The following is a 20988-nucleotide window of genomic DNA, read 5'->3' as shown; positions in this document are numbered from 1 at the left end:
ATAAAACTCCCATAATGCAACGCGCGCAGCCACGTGTGACGGTAATCGTGACTGTGACGTCATGATCATATCGACCCGCTAAATTTGGCGCGAAAATTAAAATAAAACATTAGACGTCACGTGACACGTGACAATACCGGCTAGACCACGCACAGATGCTTGCACGGCTTGGGAAAGAGTCCGGGTTTAATAAGAAGGCTTTGCGAACGGGGCCCGATAAGGCTGTCGCATTCTACTTTTAATGACGAAGCTTAAGAGTTTCCAAATTTTTCTAAGTCATCTTCATAATGAAAAGAAATTCGAAGAATTCCTAGGCTATATACCGCCCTTATTACACAAAAAAACTTGGACGAATCCGCTGTAAATAAACCATTGGTCACGCTTTATTTGCTTAGTTTTACTAAGTAAAATATTATCAAACTACGGAAATCATGGTGTGCGGAGCTTTTTTAAGTTGATTTGTTCACTGGCAATATAAAGAAAAATACCCGAACATTCTTTACAGCATTCTCAGGAGCTCGTTAGGTAAAGGATACATTTCTCACCCCCTAAAACGTTAATACAATTCATAACTTCGTGTCTCGTGGTTTATTTACGGGGGTAAATGATCCTCTAACTTCAGCAGCATTCAGCATCTGTTTATTGTACACTCCGCATACAATAAACAGAGCGTGGTATTGAATGGAACCTTACAAAAAACAGGTAGACACGAAGATTGGAGAGAACAAAAAGGGCTGTTCTTTCTGGTATTGTCTCGGTGCCCGGTTACCTCGGTCCTTCCTTTCCTCTACCCCTCCCACCCCCACACCCCAGACGCAAACGCGCGCGCGAATTTTTTTATTTAGTTTTGTGCTCTGGTCAAAACCGCGACTACGTTGACATCGCTGTCGGTGCGCTCCTTTGTTCGCCGATGAAAGGGACCTTAAAAAATTATTATTTTCGTCATCTTCGTGCAATATGATCACCACGGCTGGTTCGCTTATTCGACACGCAAAAAAAGCGACTGTCGCCTTTTTTTTTACGTTTGTCTTTGCAGTCACTGCACAGGAAGCGCGCCAGAAGAACGCCAGGGACACAAGGTAGGAGTCACAGCGCCAGTGCAGGAAAATTGGATTACGTTACTTTCCCCAACAAATTCCGTTTCATCCGCGGAAGTGTGATAGCTTCTAGTTAAGGAATGACTATGGTCGGTGACAATTGGAGCAGTTAAGTGGAAGCTCCTCCCGCCTCTTTGCACCTGAGCGGAGCGGACGCCGGAGGGGAGGCGACCTCCTCTCAAGCCTACCCTCTAATAAAGTGTTGCCAGGTGGTTCCACTTTACTTTTAGCCTATCACCGACTATAATAACGAAAATAACCACAGGAAAAGGGAAAAAGTGAGAGAAAGGGCAAACACAAATTTCCAAACACCGCTCGGGGACAGGTCCGCGGCTGAAATAAAAGATCCCCTTTGTCCTAATGTCAAACCAGGGACCTCTCCATTTCTAGTGGAGTGCTCTAGGAACTAATCTGAGCAGGAGTTAAACGTAAGTAGAGTAAACGGGCTTTAGCATCTGCCACCAGTCTAGCATCAACAAGAGTGAACGGCTTGCGTTTCAAGGTTATTATGGTAATGAAATTATTACAAAGGTGCAACCGAACTGCAACGAAGAAGGATAATAATCGCTAGAGAAGGGGAACAAGAGGGACAAAGGAAAAAAACAAATCTCCCAATACGGCTAAGTGATTTGTGCGCTACTAAAAAAAAAAAAAATCTGGCTGATCCTTGTATCGAACGAGCGACCTCTCCGATTTCTGCGGTGCGCTCTACCAACATAACTCACAGGACTCAGACGTCAGTAGAGGAAACGGGGTTTTACATATGCCACCCGTCTAACACACACAAGTGTGAACGACCTGTGTTACAAGGTTGTGATAGAAATTCAACAACTTAAATAATGTAAGCTAGCTGGACAATAGTAACGATGATAATCCCAGGACAAGGGGAACAGCGGAGACAAATGACAAACAAAAATCTCCAAACACAACTAGGTGACTTGTGCGCGACTGAAAAATTCCGCCTAGTCCTGGTATCCAACAACGGACCTCTCCATTTCCAGTGAAGCGCTCCACCAACTGACCTAACGAATGCGACGCTAGTAATTATGGTAATGTACGCAGATAGCGCTCGAGAGAGTCCCCTATCTTGGCATAAGTTTGGCAATCTTTGGGGCCCAACTTGACTCTAAAATGGTTCTGCTCCAGGGCGGTAGTTACCCTTACAAAAATATGTATGGACACTTCTAGGACGCTCTATAGACCAGCGTCCATAGGCAGAACAAAAGGCATCTATAGGCAGACCACGACCTCTGTTGCCTCCGTGAAGTCGTCCTATGGCTGCCCTATAGAATATTGGCCAACGGACGTTCTATGGACGTCCTATTCTATGAATGATGTGTGGTCATCCCATACCCTCTCTATGGCAAGACGCATGTAGAGTCCATAGGGACTCTATAGGGTCTTTACGGTGTCTATAGGGTGCCTGTAGAAAACCCATACGAAGTCTACAAGGAGTCCCTAGGGAGTCCACAGGGAAGCCATACAAGGTCTACACAGGGTTCTCATGGGGTCTGCAGAAAAGCCATACAAGTTCTAGAGGGAGTCCCTACAGGGTCCGCAGAGAATCCACTCAGTTTGCAGGGGGTCTGCTACGGGGTCCGCACCGACCAATGTTTCTAGAGCAAGTCAGTTGGGAAACTGCTAAAGAGCTTGCTCTGAAAAAGCGGCACCGATCTGTACTCGAAAACCAAACTAATCGCGATCGCAACGCCACCATTCCACCCGCAGCGGCCACTCGGATAACTGCACGACTGCGTGTGTTGGTTTGGGACTTTCGATATTCGACAGCATGTGACTGTTCTGCTTTGGCTTTAATCAGCCACTTTGGCGCCGAAACATATACGGTAGAAGAGGGGTTTCAGGATGCCAACTCCCGTCTCACAGGCGGACGCGCCGCGAATTGCCACCGAAGTTAGGACGCACCCAAGTCGGGACGCGCTACGTGAAGTCGCCGGTGAGGCATGGCTGTAAAAAAAAATATTAATTGTGCCGCAAAACCCTGTAAGCTAAAAGTGTATGCAAACACCACGCTCTTGACATTTTGTACTGATCTCCAAGAAAGGGTTCTACAAAAAGAGCTTTTCCCCATTTGTTTTTACGCAAAAACGTGAGGTGTAAAAGTCATTTTAAAGAGTGTAGGGACCTTAGGGGTCTGCAAAGAAGCCATACAAGGTCCATAGGGAGTACGTAAGGGGTTCACAGGGAAGCCATACAGGGTCCACAGGGAAGTCATACAGGGCCTCCACGGGCTCCTTATGGAGTCTGTAGAGAAGCCATACAGGGTCTGCACGGAGTCCCTACGGGGTCCGTAGAGAAGCCACTTTAAGCGATGGTGGTACCGCGGTGTGAGAATCGTACTCTCTAGCTCCTGGATGATTGGCCTCATAATAAAATGGCTTGCCTACACTTTCCTGACGTGAAAAAAAAAACATAAAGTAAGTCTGTGATACTGCGCGTATATAGCAAAACTACAATTACCGCTTTTTAACGACGATCATCCAGACGACCGCAATTTTGATAGGCACCAGTGCGCCCCCTATGGGGTTTGAAAGTTGCGAATATCTACGGGGGCCGCAGCGACCTCGATATACCTACCTCCCACTGAGGAAGTAAAAACATTATTCCGGCACCTACTAAACACTTCCATCTCCACAACGAGTATACCCTGAGGTTGGATATGCCTCCCGACATCAATGTAACATATTGATACCCGAAACTTGATTAACAACTCCTTAACTCGGACACCTCGCTACATTTAAAGAAAACGTCTACCCGGCATCACTTTATTAATGCACCAATATATAGCTCACACCTTAGAGAGGCAATAGGATGACCGTAGACTCACCGGGACCATAGAACGGAAATAGGAAGAAATGAAAAACTTTTTCTTTCGCGAAGATCTCTATAGCGTTGTTGTGTCCATTCTGTGGCAAACCAGTGGTACACAGACGGTCTAAGAACGGTCTACAGGAATCGACAGGATAGACAAAGAGGTAATAGAACGCAAAAGTATGGACATAGGACGTTCATACATATTTTTGTAAGGGTAGTGGCAAAGTTCTTTGGCACTTCTCGGGCTTTTTTGTGTCTCGCAACATAATTGCCAAAGTTTCAGACTTGAATTAAAGATTCCACGCGTCAATCAAAGAAGCAGCAGTCAAGGCTAAATCTTGCACTTGCTTTAGAAATTTAGGTCCAAAGTTTGCCACACGAAACTGAACAACGATAAATGACACCCAATTCTCGCACACTTTTTTGAATTTAGACCCCCGAAAATGCGAGACCACAGCCAAGCCACAAGCTGTGGCGACGCCTAACCTTGGTAGTTGTTTTGGCGAATTAGGGGCAAGAGACTAAGACTTTGCCCAAAGAAGGTAAGGTTTGGCGCTTTTGTGGCATCGTCGTGCTGTTTAAAGGGATGCTGAACCGAAATTCGGAGCTCACGAAATAAGGCTGGAGCGACGGGCGGGACGCTGCAAAATCCAAAAAACATCACCCATACAGCAATATCTCTAACATCTGTTAGAGATATTGCTGTTATTGCATTATTTTTTTTTTGGAAAAGAAGTGCGCGATCGAACACGGCCGACGAGGCCGACGAGACATGTGACGTCGCGATTCTCATTCCATCTCCTCTTCACTTCGTCGCCTCGAGCAGGTGGACCGAAGCGAGCAGGAGGAAAGTAAGGCCGCTTACTTTCATTCTCAACCGTTCCAGGAGAATCGTTGCGTGGCGATCCTCACTTGATTGCGCCCTTCCTTTCCAAAAGTACGGCCATCAGCTTGAGATATCAATGTATGAGAGACGCTTTGTTGCTTGCAGCGTCCCGTTCAACTCTTCTGCGACCCTATTTTGCCAAATACAAATTTAGGTTCAGCATTCTTTCATTTCCAGAAAAAAAAAACTATTTTTGACATATCACTTTCCTCCAAGTGCGCTACCTTGTTGATTGCTAAGAAACGAAAGACGTAATAAGTTCCGAAAATGTTATTAAAAAAAAAACATATACAAAAAAGAACACCAAATGCGAATAACACAGCCAGAAGCGGTAATAAACGAGCGACGCCTTCAGTTATAGCTTCTTAGAAGTTGTCATTACAACTACCAGCGTGGTATCATGCGGTTATCTTAAACACCAACCAGGCGGTGACACTTGGTATTCGTCTTCGCGCTCTTGCCTGCGCACAGTGAAAAAGTACCGAACTGGTGTTCGAGCTATCTGTACGGCGTCTATATTGAAGAGATTCACGAGAAGGAAACCAGTCGACTTTATTCAGCGTTCACCCGTTTGGTAAATAAAAAGAAAGCTGCGAGTTCTTTTTTTTGTCATTTCCTAATTTATTAGCGTCTCTATGTGATCCTTGTTAAATATAACATGAAACTCCCGTTAAAGCTCTAGTGTAGATCGCAACAACTAAGTGAATTAAAGAGTGTTACGAGAGCTCAATGCAGAGGTATGCTTGGAGTATCTACTCTACGCATTCCCTGATCCACTTGTGGGCGTAAAAATAGTAAAAAGCGAACGCAACTGGATATAGTTAGGATTCAAAACTACGACTTTTTAAGCTTTAGACACTCTGTCAGGGAGCGCGGGCTATATTGTTTTGCTCTGTCATGGACCGTTTTCACGTTCCTGCAGAACGAAAATCCGATTTCTCCGATTTCAAATGATTGGTATCAATGATACTAAGTAACAAGATTGCTAAAGTGTCGTTCCTCTGAAGTGTATTTTATTTATAGCTCTAGTATTTATCACGCACTCGTCGTGGCTACAGATTGTGATATTTAGCGGAGGCCAAAGTTACACTGATGTTGTAACGCTTATGTGACATTACTTAGAGCCACTTTAGCACCAACAACATCCCGTAGGAAAAAAAAAAGACGTAACCTGCACAATTTCATCTTCAACGCTTCAGACTCAAATATGGAAAACAAATCAAATTATAAAAAAACGTGTTTTTTTTACATGCTTAAAAGAATTGCAAACCTGAAACCATTTTTTTAAGTGTAATTTTGTCTACATTGTTGTTTTCTTTCCCTCGCATTCGCCTCAGATTCGGATTTCAATTACGACAGAACGGCGAGGAAGGTCCCACCGGGATTATTCGCTGGCGATTTTCGGCAACCCTCAGCAGGCTTCGGTGGTCGTTTCACTAATGGTACGACGGCCATCTTTCCATCCTTTCGGCCAACGAACAAGATTAAGAAGTGTATTCACCGTGTTCGGGTAGCGGCTGACTTTTCCTTCGAGCATACAATCTGCTGCCTCGACTTAGCCAAGGGATATGCGTGGGCACGGACGGATTCCTGGACGAACACCACTTAGCAGAGGGTAATATTAGAGTTTTAGCAAACCGTTCTTCCATATCCGATGCGGTATGATGGGCCCTCCGGTACAAAACTGCGCATAGGCTACAGCCGATGACTCGCACATGAAGAGTTCTTGCCGGAGTGCTCCTCGTACCGTATGTGATGTGGAAAACTATCAACTATAAAAAGACGTCGCCTCATTTGCAAATACACAAGTATTTACACATTTGAAAAAGTTTTACCATGAGCGCTAAAATTACGAGTACTGCGCGAGTGCTAGCAATATCGGGTTTCATGTTCTACGAGAGATATTTCGTCCTCGTTATTTATTGACTGCATACAGAGATGTCTCGTCATTATAAACACTTGTGTTCAAAAGAAGAAAAGTCCATAATGTGGGTTGTTTTTAACAATCAGACCAAATTGCACCAACTTATAGAATATCATCTTTAAAACTCCGCAATACAGCCGAAGAATCCTCTACCAAGAACTCGGATCACCGCCGGGCTTCTGCAAGTAATACCGAAGTGTATCGTATAGGCACCTATCATTTTACCCGAAAATGAATTGGAGAGGAAGCTTAAACCCTTCTAGACGAATGAAACGCCAAAAAAGTCAGCGCGTCCATTAACTGCACCTACCAAAGAAACACTTAGAAAAGTGCTACGTCATGGAGGTCTTCTATCTCCTCACCCATAAAACGGCAGGAACCGGACGTCGAAACGAGGTATTGGAATGTAGGCTTTCTATCTTGGTTCATCATGGTTCGAAACGAAGTAGTAGTCTGCATCATGGTTCGAAACAAAGCAGTACACTCTTAGAAAAAAGGGTCAATATAGTCCTCCCTAAAGGGAGGAACGCTCTTGACACATATGTTCCTTCAGAAAGGGAGAAACTTTCGTCCCTTAAGCAGGGGAGGAAAAGCTCCTCCGTCGACTGCATCTCATTATGGCGGCCACGAATCGAGCAAATCGAGCTCGGTAAGGCTTAACGAGAACACTAAGTCTATTGCACGAAGCGAGAGGAGCAGGAAATAAAAACGTAACACGAGCTTTCCGCGAACTGTATTTATTTCCGAAGTTTCTTTACCCCTGCAGGTAAAGAAACTTACGTTTCGAAAGCATGCAGTCACTCAGTCTTCTCATCGTCAGCACTGCGATGTTCAACGGAGACAACCGGCACTCAGTTCGCGCACTTTATGTCCTACCTTTGCTATTCCTCGAGCCACAATTCCTTCGTCAACCGTTGCGACAACCGCACATCACGGAGGAGTGAAAATCATTCGCCCGCAAAACCAAAAGCCGCTCTCAAAAATAAGCAAATCCGAAGCAACCTCTTGGCTTATCTCAACACGGTAACACGAAATTATGGCGTAGCCAGCGTAGCCGCGTAGCGTAAAAGGATGTTAAATCGCTTGCCACCAGATGGCAGGGTCAAGCAGAGTAATCGCACGTAGCTAGGCTAGGTGGCGCTAGGTACCGCCCAATTCATGTTTTACAAAAAATATTTTTATTTCCTTACGCCACAATTACGTTTCCTTTTCTTCGGAATCTCTGACACATGTAGACACGTTGCGCACACTACAAACATCAGGTCAACATATATTGAACGCATACACAGGCATCGTACATACAAACAACAAAACAACAGCACACTACCCCGATCACTACTACCGAGCCCTGCGTTTCCGTCTTTTATAGTGGTCGTTTTGAACGTACGGAATTTTTCGGTGACTCCCTAAGCAAAAAAAAATATTCCGAACATGTTCATTTTTTTTCAGCAATGTCATACATCTGAGGCTATTTTTAATGGCTCAGGGGATGAGTCTCTTATTAAAAAGAAGACGCTCGATCACGCCATAATTATTTGAAAGCCAATAAATCGAGCCGCTCCAATGTGGTTCCAAGCCATGAGTTTGTTTTCCCGCATGGTCCTTTGTAGCCAGTATTTATATTGTAGTGTTCGTTTTTCTATTTGTGCTGTTCGCGCAAAGCTGCAATTGCCGTCTTGAATTAATCTCTGTAGAGCGGATATCCACTCAGCTGGAAGTGATGCTTCACGGGCACAGAAATCGCTTTTCGATCAACTCGAATGCAGTCAAAGCCGCGACTTGCGACAACTGTTAAGTGTACGGAGCTGCGCCGTTGCGAGCTCGAAAACTTCTAGCGCTCATGCCAGCGCGCCACTTAGAGGGCAGTTTGTACAGGAACCGTAATATATCTAAACAGTAACATAAAGGATAGCGTTTTTTTTGTTTTTTTTTTCGATTTTGCCTGTCCTTTTTTTTTATGCTAAACTTCCATTATAAATATACGTACTTTCCGTCATACTTTCGTAGTGTTGTCTTTTCCCCGGAGCGCAATCGCTCTCGGGGACCGTGTCACATTGGCCACCGTACGATAGGAGCTTACCGTTCAGACCAGCGTTCCAACATGACTATCCACACGTCGATCGACTGCACCTAATCCCTCAATTGGTTTTAAACTCTTTAATGTAAGGCGGAATGTCATCCTGCGACACCCCGGCCCCTCCGATAATGGCCCGACCAGCGGCATCAATGCCCGACAGTTTACGTCATCTCATCTTGTTGTTACACCACTGAAACGCGAACACACGGTCACATCGGCGATAATTCCAGTCTTTTGTTCACAACCCACGACACTGCCATCACGATGTCGCTGACACGAAGAAATACAGAACCACGTTGACGATGTTGCTGACACGCAGAAGAATCACGTTGAACGCCGGTTGGCACTCGGCACGGGACAACGGAACCGAACTCAGCACGGAAGGCACCCAGGCAGCCGGCAAGAAAACCTGCCTTCCTTGGACGCAGTTCCCGCGATTTCCATAACATCGAAAACGTCGACACAGTTCCTCGTGGTTTCGCTGCTGTAGTTCCGCGTGTGTCCCGCAAATCGGAGACGGCCGTCTTACCCAGTGTATGTAGCGCTGCTGGCACTGCTCCAGAACTTCGCTGTTTCTAGCGGCTTCGTTAGCTCGTTTGATAAAATTAGTGGTAAAAACGTCAATGCAACCGAAATGTTCTGCACGTTTGGACTAGAAGACAGAATTACAGGCAGCCTTCGCTGCCGCTGAAGCTCAATCAACTCAACATTAATTTATTAAACAACGTGCGCGATGTGCTCGAAAAACGAAACCGAAAGAAGATGAGTCGAGAGGGCGAAAGCTTTCTCCGGTCTGCCTGGAGGAGGAAAACGTCTCGGAGAATAATAAGGACTTTAATTTTCCTTTCATCGGTGTGGGTTTGTTTATGTGTGTTTTGGTAAACAAAAATAAAAAAAAACTTTACAAAAAAAAAAAAAAACACTTTTCTGGGGATCGAACCGTTGACCACTGGTCAGTAGCGCGATGTTCTACCCCTGCGCCAACTGAACAAGGAGGAACTCGCCCTCCTCCCTTCATCTGAACTGCCGTTCCTCCCTTCTCTGGGCAACTTGTCCGCAACATGGAGGAACAGTCGCTTTTGCTACCTTTCTCCTCCCTTTTTTTCTTAGAGTGTAGTCTACAGTGCCGTATCCTTGGCGTCGAGATCTGTGCGCAGTCCCTCTCCGCCTATACTATGCTGTTCAGGAAATTAGTGAACGGTGTTGTAATTGAGTCTCCTCTTTTTTTGCACGTACCATTTTGTATCTCTTTTACTTTCTGTCTCTCTATCTCACTCTCTATTCATTGGGAATGCTTGTGTTTTGGCATGCCTCAAGTGCAGCCCAGTCTCGCAGGTTGGAAGCGGGCTGTAAATGACTCGTTTCATCTGCGCCCCCAGGCACGCGCAGGTCGGCTCTCTAATGAGGCGAAGAAACCTCGCGTCTTTGTCGGCGTCTCAACCATGGCCTGCGCGGCGCGGCGCGGGCGACCTGCTGGTGCCCAACGCACGCTTCGCCACACGAAGCGCGTCGATCGTTTTCCGAGTGTCGGGGAGAGCACGCTTTGTGTGGGAGGAAACAATGCGGGAATGCCATGATTTGGGACTCCCGAATTGCGGTTGAAATTTGCCAGTGAGAACTGCGGAACCAATCGGCAGGGCTCAGGTTGAGACCCTTTTCAAGCGGCAACTGTAAACAATATCAAATACAACAATGTAACCTCTATTTGTTTTTCTTGTCGTATAATATGCATCTTGGCCCGCTTGTGTGACAACTACCGACTTTCATCCGGAGTCAAAACAAAATTATTCTTTTAGGTGTTTCGATGAGGGCTTATAGTCAAATACACCTTACGACACGCAAAGCGCGACGAGCGCCATGAGACTTAATAATCTCTTCGCGGGTAATAAGATTGCCGCGTTAGGTGATAAGAACGTCAAGGAATGATTCCCAAAAGCATGACGCTTGAACGGGACAACTCACACGCTACGTCGCTCAAAGCAGTGAGTGACTCTAGCAGAACGGCTCCATTACAAAGTCATTACTTAGTTGGTGGTCGGTATTGTCCATAGTATTAACAAAGTGTTATTTCTGGTAACCTCGAAAAGTTCTGTTGTTTTTTTTTCTGTTTTTTTATCACGCTTGATGAGTCTCTCGACTCTGATGTACGGGTTTGGCCTTTCACTTTTACGCTCATTACTCCGCATCTTTATCGAAACGGTTACAAAAATTCCAAAGAGGCGGTCAGAAGCGGATTCTTTCGCTCTCTACATTCCAACCTAAATATTTGCTTTATCTCAACGTAATTTTTCTGCTATGTTTTTAGACGCGCGCTGAGTTTTTTTTATATCATGTTTTCATGGGGGCTATTCTCGAGCTCCTTCTTGTGCATGAATTAATCTTTGTCAACCGTACGAATAAAAGGGGTAATGTTACAATGATTATTTCCAATCAAAGCACATGGACAGCCTTGTAGCGCTCAGTCATTTCCCTTTTATGTATGACTTTAATTAGGTGCATCGATCGATGCTGTCGCTATGGATTACGAGGCGGCTTATTCATTTATCATTCGTCAATGGGTCGCAATTTATATCAAAATTTAGTTCGGAATAAAAATTTGGCAAGCCAGTCTGCTTCCCATTTACACTTTCTTCGAGGCGGATGAATACTGTGCCAATAACGAACAGTATTAGCGAAAAAGGAAACATTAAACCCTCTCCACATAAACTCCCACAGCAACCCAAAGCTACGAGCCGTGGAGACAATCGAGCAGCGACAAAACCGTCGCCACGGCGCCCATCGGCTATGTGATAGAAGTCGCATAAAGACGATGACCGAAATGACGATAAAGTTTTCGTTCTGCTAGATCGACTCTATTCAATCGCAGCGTTTAGTTCCGATCGAACTTCATGTAAAACTAAGTATAGGGACACGTTGCGTCACTTCTTTTGATTTGCCGTTATCAGCGTTCTGTAGGGGTCACGCTAGAACAAACATCACCGGTGGAGTGACGAATCGGCTGCAGTAATGTTTCACTGAAACAAAAATTAATGAAAAAAAAAATTATCGGGACATAGTGGAATTTCCATTCCTTTGGAAGCCATCGATTTGTGTTTACTCATTTAGATAGACATGGCCATTCAGGCACGCAAACTAACAATTAGGCCATCGCGTTAGATTTTACGCTATTTTGTTTTAAATATTGATTACGGGCATTGCGCATGAATGCTGCGTTTTTTGAAAGAATCTAGTTTCGTTTTACTTGTAGCATAGACATATAGTATATTTTTGCTTTACTTCACGGGGAAATGGTTTATAATTTGTTCACTAAATAAACGTCAGATGTCAAGACTATAGTAAGAATCCTAAATATTCACAGGATCTCTTATGGTACCTCTAAGATGACTTGAAGACAAAAACCCAAGCGCCGATGCATTAAAGACAGACCCCCCCACGATTTACTTAATTCACTTAGATTCCTCTCAATTCGCTTTGTCATCGTTCTTAATTTTATTGCCTCTAATTTGCCTGAGTGGACACGTGAAAGCGAACCTCCAAAGACAGTGCACTCTCTGACTACGCAGGTTTGGCGCCATTTCATTGTTACTTTTCGTTTTGGTACCTTTCGCGTCGCCGACGTATTTTCTAAATGTCGACCGAACGATGAGACATTTAAGGCTTTCGCCTTAATAAATTATGTGGAACTGGATGACGCGTTATGGTGTAGTGGATACAGAACACTCACTACGCGTGCAGTTTCATAGAAGCCCAAAAGCCATCGTTTATTGGTAACGTCGCTTATAGAGTCATCTAGCCTGGCAAGATGACAGACTGATAAGCGGACACGCGGCCAGGGATGTCATACCCCTCTCGTGCACGTTACTCGAAAAAAAAAGTATCTGATTAAATTTACAATGCTGTGGAAGTATTCGATTAGATCGCTTGAGTACCGAGTACGAACAGTAATTGCTCGCTCCAGGAAAAAGAGTAACCGTGACTTGTTCGACTTCTTCAAATTTTCAAAATGACGAAGTTTTCTGCCAGTTTGTAAACGAGTACTGTCTGTTGTAGGATTAGAATCACCGAATTATCAACTACTCCTCTCCTTAGTCGAAACATTTCGGTAAACCATCCTCTTGGCTCGATAATTCCTTGGCAGCAAACGTGTACAAACAAAAGGCGCCTTAGGGACGTAATAAGCAAAATGTAGCGGTTACTAATAATTTTAGCTCTTCCAAAAGTGATCAAATGGCTATTGCGATTCCTTCCCAATAAATGTAGTCATGCGATTAAACATTTACTCCGAAAAAGTAACCGATTATGAGATATTTGATCCCTTCTTATGAGTGCCCCTGGTTGGAACGAGAAGAAGAAAGACATGAAGAAGGCAGGAAAGAAATGAAGTGAGACTCACATAATAACGCGTTTTAATATAAATCAAAGAAGGTTTCGATGACCCGCCTTCCAATAGAAATGCACGACAGTGTTTGTGTCGTTCTTTCACCAGGACTGTCCGTCGACTGCACCGAGAGTTTTGTCGCTTGGATCCCTTTCGCGATCACCATTCATTATTCAATGTGTGTAGCAGTGTTAAGTATCGATATTAATATGTTTGCCTATTATGTAAAATTAAAGTATGAAAGAGATCGAATACGATCGCTGCGAGTCCGGCCAACATGTCGCCGGCACGAACAGGAACACTGCTTGGGGCGGGCTGTCCCGAGCAGGGTGCGCTCTTCTTGGCACCCTGCCATGGCCGCCCTTACAGCTTAAGAAACCCACGGGGTGGCTCATTCTGTTCACGCTGCTTGCTCTCGTATTCGTCCTTTGTACTTCTTATCGTCTAATGCAGCTTCCTCGTTGGCTACAAAGTGATAGTAAAATGCTCAGTTGCTATGCGGAGCGCAACTGTCGCGCGCTGCTTGCACAGGAGTTGTAATGATGTCAGAACGTCAAACCCTGATCAACTAATAAAAAAAAACAAAAAAAACAGTGGATAAATTTTGAGGCATCTAGCCTTGAGGTCTACCCACTGTCCTTTTTGATCAAAGCCAATCGGCGAATGTCGTCGTTCTGACGGCACCGCAACCCCTGCGCAAGTTACAGACGACTCGTGCTCCGCGTGTATTAGATGGCGACGAAGTCACATCGGAACAAGCGGCTTTTAGAACTCAAAAACCGTCTTCATAACAAATTAAAAATCGAGCAAACAGTAGCAACAAGAGTGCAAAATAGAAGTTCCCTGTTTTTCTGTTTCTTTTTATTGGCAAGCAAATAATACTTAATTATTTATTTTTTATGTTTGTTAGCAGGAATTATGTTTAGGGAGTTTACTATGTGCAACGTTTTGCGTTACTAAAGAAACAATTTATAAATGAAAAAAAAACTGTTTATTGCCGGCTAGGAAGGCACCCGAGCAACGTATAGTCCCTGGGGGCAAGTTGGCACATTTTTAAAATAAACTTATTTTATACATGTAAAACTTGTAAGAAAATTAGATTAAGTTATTTGTTCCTTTCAAAATACGTAGGTGCACGTAACTCTACTTATGCCTTATTATAGAATAATTATACAGAGCGTTATACACAGCGCCCCCTCCCCGAAATGCCGTTCATGAGATCTCTCAGATCAATAAAAAAGACGCAAGACGCACAGCCAACCAAATCAAACCTCATTCTATTATGTACACCACCTGTAGTTCCAAAAAAAAACAGAAAAGAGGAAAAATATTTGCTTGAGCGATACTTCTATTTGGGGGGTACCGCTACAAGCAAATCTGCGGCGGCTGTCCTAGCCACTGTTCCCGTGCCTCTAATTAACGCAGTAATTGGGGTCTAACATTAGCTCACAGCATTGTCGATGTGTAGCGCGTTAAAGCCAAGGGGGCATACCACCGCGAAACCGACGTAATTGCTCGTTGATGCCCGTGCCGAACGACGTGGAGCGAGCGGTCCGGTTCGATTTTTTTTCTTTACCCTTTTATGCGAAATTACCAGAACCGACACAGTAGGATACCCACTGCGAGGAGGGGCGATGGTCTTCCGTTTATTTTTTTTTTTTTTAACTGGCCTTTTATGTATACCTACAAACACCCTACTTATTCAAAGAAAAACAGACATTATTAAGTCGTAACTAAGATTTATTATGTTCGTAAGCCTTTGAGGACGTCCCTCCATGGTGACCACGGACATTCAGGTCACTAACTTTTTTCATGTGTCGTGCTATTTTGTACTTCTTCTTTGTACCGACCGTCTGCTGTCGGCGCGGTGGCATAACTAATACACCAGCTTATCCGTATATGTTTTGTACGGTGATGTTCGGTTAATATCGACACCTTCTTTCCCCCAAAAAGTCGTCCGTAATGTGAGTTGGTCATATTAATGAGACAATATTAGCTGTAATTAACCACTTATTCCCAAAAAATCTTTCTCTATACAGCGGCATCTCTTTAGAAGTGAGTACATATATTAACGAGACATGACAGTATGTGTCTTAGACATATTCATATTTATTTTTTTGTTTTATAGGATGGGCACTTGCACCTCCTAGTTTGAACAACATTCCGAAACATTTAATCGCTTTCAAAACAGGTTCCGCATTGTCTTTCTTCAGTCGTCTTCTTTTTTTTTTTTTTTTTTAGAGCGGGCAACGAAAACTAACGATCACACATAACCCGAATATTGTTCGCCCTGTGAAAGAGTATCGAATATTACAAGCAAAAGGAGCTCGAAGGCCGGTGCGCAACAAGGACACTGCGCAGCCCGCTGGCCTCCGAAAGGCATGCTGAGACGCCGCTCCCTCTCCTGGCGAGTGGTATCTCGTGGAGCTCGGACCTCAATGTCCACAAAACAAATCGAATCTGACGCTCCGGTGCAGACAAAAGAATAACCAAAGTAAAAAAAAAAAGAAAATGGCAGAAAAATTAAAAAAAAAACTTGTAATTTTTTAGAAGATAGAACGAAAAGAGCAGGAGATGGGAAAGAAGGAGGAAACGGTTTGGGTGGCTTGGTTAGGGATATATTTCATTTTTGTTTTCTCCCCTCTTTGCAAAGTTGCTAGCTTTAAAAGCAGAGTGCTGCTTTCAAAATCTGCGATGATTCTCTTTTGCGCGGCTCTCATGTTTTATTTGCGATTGAGCATTCGCCATTCTTACGCTTCAGAATTTTATATTGCTGCTGCTGGTGCTACTGTTGTAATTTATTGTTGTTTCTTTTGCTTTTCTCGTTTATTTTTTGGTTCTTCGACTTATCCCTTGTCGGGTCTATCTGAATTTTATTCGGTCCTACCAATTGCTGCAGCGCATTGACAAGTTGTGAGGATACTGCGCCCATCTTCTGTAGACTGCGTCCTTTGTTCAGTTGTTTCCCGAGAAACTGGTTCCCGAGTTAAGTGGAATGGACAAAAGCGCTTGACTCCTGTTTTGGAGACGGTGCCCAGGTGAAACAATTTCGAAGAAGCGAGAGAATAGCTGGTAACCCAGTCATCAAAACTAAACACTCCGTCCTTGATAACGACCGTTTTGGGTACTTCTAGCTTTAGTTGGAAGCGACCAATTTGTGTTTGTCTGTGATGCCCACAATGAATTTTTTTTTTATCATCTGTGATATTGTACGCTCAGGGGTTGACTTGTCTTCAACAGTGCGATACACGTTGTGGCACGATTGGTGAGGGAAGTATGGGCAAACCAATTTACTCGAACGTAGATTTATTACAATTTCAAAAGCACAGTTAGCACGTTTTGTTTATATTCGGATAATAAGATCACTGAGGACCTTAACGAGCGCTTGGCCAACGATAGGCGTTTCAAAGTAAAAGTGCAGTGTGCTACTCATCCTAACGGGACCTGGTACGACACTACGATCGGTGGGATGAGGCATATTTCACTTTTCCTTGTCTACTGCGTTTCCCTTCACGTTTACTGCCAAAGACCCCTCTGTAGGTCGCAGTTATTTGATATCTGAGTGCTCTACGGGAACGTTGGCGCACTTGCATTGATAGAATACCCTGTTTACCTGATTTGCCTGTTGGCGCACTCGATTTATATAATTGTGCAGGTTAATCATGAAAAAATCTAGCGCCCAATGCAGGAACCTACTTTAAAGGGAACAAAAGGGGTTGGGACGCAACTCCCAAATCTCTTTTCTCTTTTTTTTTAATCTTAGGAACATGCAAGAAGTTTATCTTTTTTAATTATAATTTATGCATACAATGCAGAGTCTCAATGTGATTCTTGATTTAAATACTTGTCATTTTCTAAAGCATTGCCACATGAGCTAAAGAGCAGCAAATATTGTGAGAAGTTCCGCGCTCGCATAAATACTCCAGCGCCACTTCATTATCAAGCAGGCCATTCACGTAGTTCCGAAACTAGTTACGAGTAGTTACAAAACTTGCGTCAGAATCACTCCGTAAATGTTCCGAGAACAGTTCTTAACATTCTTCTTGTTAATATTATCCACATATTGGTGATTTTTTTGTTGTTGTTGCGGTTGCCAGCCAATAAGCGCGTTAAACAAAAAATAAATAAATAAAAGATTGTCATGTTCTTTTCGGACTGTATCGTCATATTTATGTGTCTATGCAAGATTATGTAGATGGCATATATTCATCGATTATCGATTATATGCAATTTAAATCTATATCTATATGCATTTAATATCGATTATCGGAGGCGTGCGTACATTGACTTGTGTACTAAAATCAGATTCGGACACTTGTTTATATTAGGGGGCAAACTCCATGGAAACCTTCGTGCTCCAAACAAAATCAAAAGCTTGTTCGATCGACAAGATAATTATACTGCATTGTTTTTAGTCCGATCATGTACAAATAATTGATGAAACATTGCGGATTTTGTATAGCAAAATTGATCAATCCTTATGGTAGAAACCTCCGGCAGCATCATCTAAACTCGGTTCTCCGTTTTTTATCTGCGAGAGAAATATTTTGACGCAGTTTATAAATATCAACAAGAGAGACTGACTACATTTTTCTTTAATATGTGCGCTGTATCATCCAAAAACGTTGGTAGGATCAGCCTACGAAATGAATTATTTAACAAAAATAAAATTGTTTAGGCCAGTTAATTTTTTTTCATTTTTATTATTATTATTATTATTATTATTTTGTGGATAAACAACGAAGGATTTATGTTACGAAAATAAATGGCCATCAATGTATCAATCAATCAATCAATGTTCATTTTTCTCATGTGCTAACCAATAGCTCGAAAGCCTACTGGGTTAAGCACACACAATTGAAATATACACAAAATATAGAGTAGACAGAATAAAGAGTCGTGAAAAAAAAAAGAATCCTGCAAGCACACAAACGTGTACATATGCCAATTAAAAACGCATGCATCAAAATGGTTGTTTTCCAAACGACAGGTTTGTACTAAAAATTTCGACGTCAGTAAATTGCATGTTTAAAACATGTTGGATACGCGAAACCGGTGATGCGTTTCGAATGAGGTCTGGGTAAAAGACTCTAGGATTTCTAGAGTTCGTTCTAAGTGCAATGCGAAAGTGAACACAGGTGAGGAGAGTAGGGCTGTCCATTGCATTATGAATTAGCCTATGTAAAAACTGAACATCCCGAATAGACCTTCTTTTACCTAAGGTGACCAATGTTAATTTTGCTAAAATCAAATTATATTCATAAAAACACTTTCTTCCAAAATATGTGTGGTAAATGATGCGCACAAATCGCTTTTGTACATGTTCTATACTTTCACCTACTGTTACAGATATGCAGTTCCAGACTACAGATGCAAATTCTAGTTTCGAACGCACATGGGTACTATATAATCTCAAAAGACAGTGATGAGTGATAAATGTTCTAGTTAAGCGAGACATTATCCCTAGCGTGCGCAATGACTGGCTAATAGTTGAGTTTACATAAGAAAGGAAAAAAGGTGGTCGTCCACAAGAACACCTAGGTCTCGCATCTGCGTGGTCCGACAGATCGATTAATTTTCTAGAACATATACATAAGATAAATTGTGACGCTTTCTCGACAGCGACATCACTTTTGTTTGGCGCGGATTTAAGAAAAGATCGTTAGAACTGCACCATTCTACCACTGAACAAAGATCGTCCTGCAGCAAAGTACAGTCTGTGACTGAGGTGACCTCCCGAAACAACTTCACGTCATCTGCGAACATAAGTAATTGAGAGAGTTTTACGGACGACACCCAAATCATTTATAAAAATAAGAAACAACAAAGGTCCAAGGTTTGAGCCTTGAGGCACTCCTGACATAGAGATGCAACCTACACGGAGAAAGACCGAGTAAAACGTGAACGTGAGAGCTCAAAGGGACGTTAGAGCGTCGGGATCTGATTGGAAAAATTAGTGGGGAGAGAAGGCTTTTCTCTGCCTACTGCCCCAATCCAATCAGAGAAAAAAAGAGCGTGGTCTGTCCCTCGAGCAGTCTTTCGCGTTCGAACGCCGGAAGACGGCGATCGAACGCGTTTATTAAAGATTTGTGTCATATTTAATACAAATTGGCATCTCCTTTAATATTGTAGATTGGTGGATGGTTGTAGCAGCTGGGCTTCTTCGCACTAGTATAGAGAGAACAGGGAAGCCAGCTTGAAGTATTACAAAAAAATCTCCAACTTTAGTCTGTTTTTTTTTTTTTTTTCTTTACAGAAGGTTGACTTTTTATCTTTATGAGTGTTAGAGCAGAAAAGCCAGTTTTACGTAAGTAGTCTGGCACATGCTGCCAAAGTAGGACGGCAGAGTGATACTTTAGAGTCTAGACCAGGGGTGGCCAAGCTGCGGCTCGCGAGCCGCATGCGGCTCTTTGCGTGTTAGTATTGTGCGGCTGGCGGCTCCCTCCCCTACGCCCCCCCCCCCCCCCACCCTTTCCCACTCCTCCGCCTCCATCCCGGTCACACGAGCGCTTCCCCAACTAGAGAAATGGAACGTGTTTTAAATCAGAAGACAGGTTGCGGATTGGTAGTCTTGTGCTACCTTACGTACAATTGGACTGCTTTTGACTCAGATAGATTGAAGGTAAACACTAAAAAAAAAAAAAACGCCCATGCGTTTACTTTCCCGCAGAACACTCGCAGAGCCAATCACCGCAATTTACGGATGCTCAGCGAATGACAACGCCGAAACATATGTTTAGACTAAAAAACGCGGTCTGAGTTGTGACATTAAGCAATGCAAATGTGAGGTTTCGCATTGCTTAATATTGCCGCGCGCAAGGCTGAGAAAGAAACGCGCGGTCACGGTCCTCCAGAAAGTTCCCGTTTATTCATGTACCGCACGTAACTTCTATCATTTATCCCTGCTTTTGTTTTCTAGAAAGTACGTGTTCATTCTCGCCCCGATCACGCGACGCTCGAACCGCTTTCGCCGAATCTTCGAGATAGCGGCGCACTCTAGATAAGAGGCCGCCCGCGACCTTGTCGAGTCAGTCTCGCCCTAGCGCTCGATTCTGCTGACACGCCGATTTCGACGCCCGCGACGCTCTGCTTTCTTCTGTCTCCTTCTTTATTTTTGGCACAAGTTCGCCACATTAAACGTTTATTTATTCCTGTATATTTCTTGTTTATTAGTCACCACACGTGACATTTTGGTGGAGGTGCGGGGTACCGCATGTTCGTGCAGCGCAGCCCCCCAAGTTCCCGCACTGCAAGTCCGAACCCAAGCTCCCGAGGACCCAACGAAGACCAGATCGAGACTCGATCAAGTCGCCGAAGCCAAGGGCTACACCCGGAATACGGACCTTTACCACCCAGGACCAGGCAGCCGACGATGGCCAACCAGTCGCAGACCCCCGCCGCTCCTGCCGTCGTCTACCTACCCGTCGCTCCTCGGACACCGGCTCCATTCCACGGCGAGCAGTACGAAGACGTCGAAGACTGGATTGACCAGTATGAACGCGTTGCCCGCCACAATTGCTGGACAGACGAGCAGCGCCTACACAATGTCTATTTTTCGCTTGAGGGGACTGCCAAGCACTGGTACGAGAATCATGAGTCCTCCCTGACGTCGTGGGACATTTTCAAGAACGATCTCAAGGCTACCTTCATCAACCACCACCGCCGAGAGAGAGCCGAGGACCTACTGCGAACCAGAACCCAGGGCCCCAACGAGAGTGTCAACGGCTTCGTAGAGGACGTCCTGCGCCTGAGCGCCCGCGCCGACCCTCGGGCTACAGAGGAGAAGAAGCTACG

Source organism: Ixodes scapularis, unplaced genomic scaffold (genome assembly GCF_016920785.2).
Source record: "Ixodes scapularis isolate PalLabHiFi unplaced genomic scaffold, ASM1692078v2 PGA_scaffold5__190_contigs__length_132052651, whole genome shotgun sequence".
NCBI classification, from domain to species: domain Eukaryota; kingdom Metazoa; phylum Arthropoda; class Arachnida; order Ixodida; family Ixodidae; genus Ixodes; species Ixodes scapularis.
The sequence above is the reverse complement of the archived record's forward strand: the minus strand, read 5'-3'. Positions refer to the sequence as shown.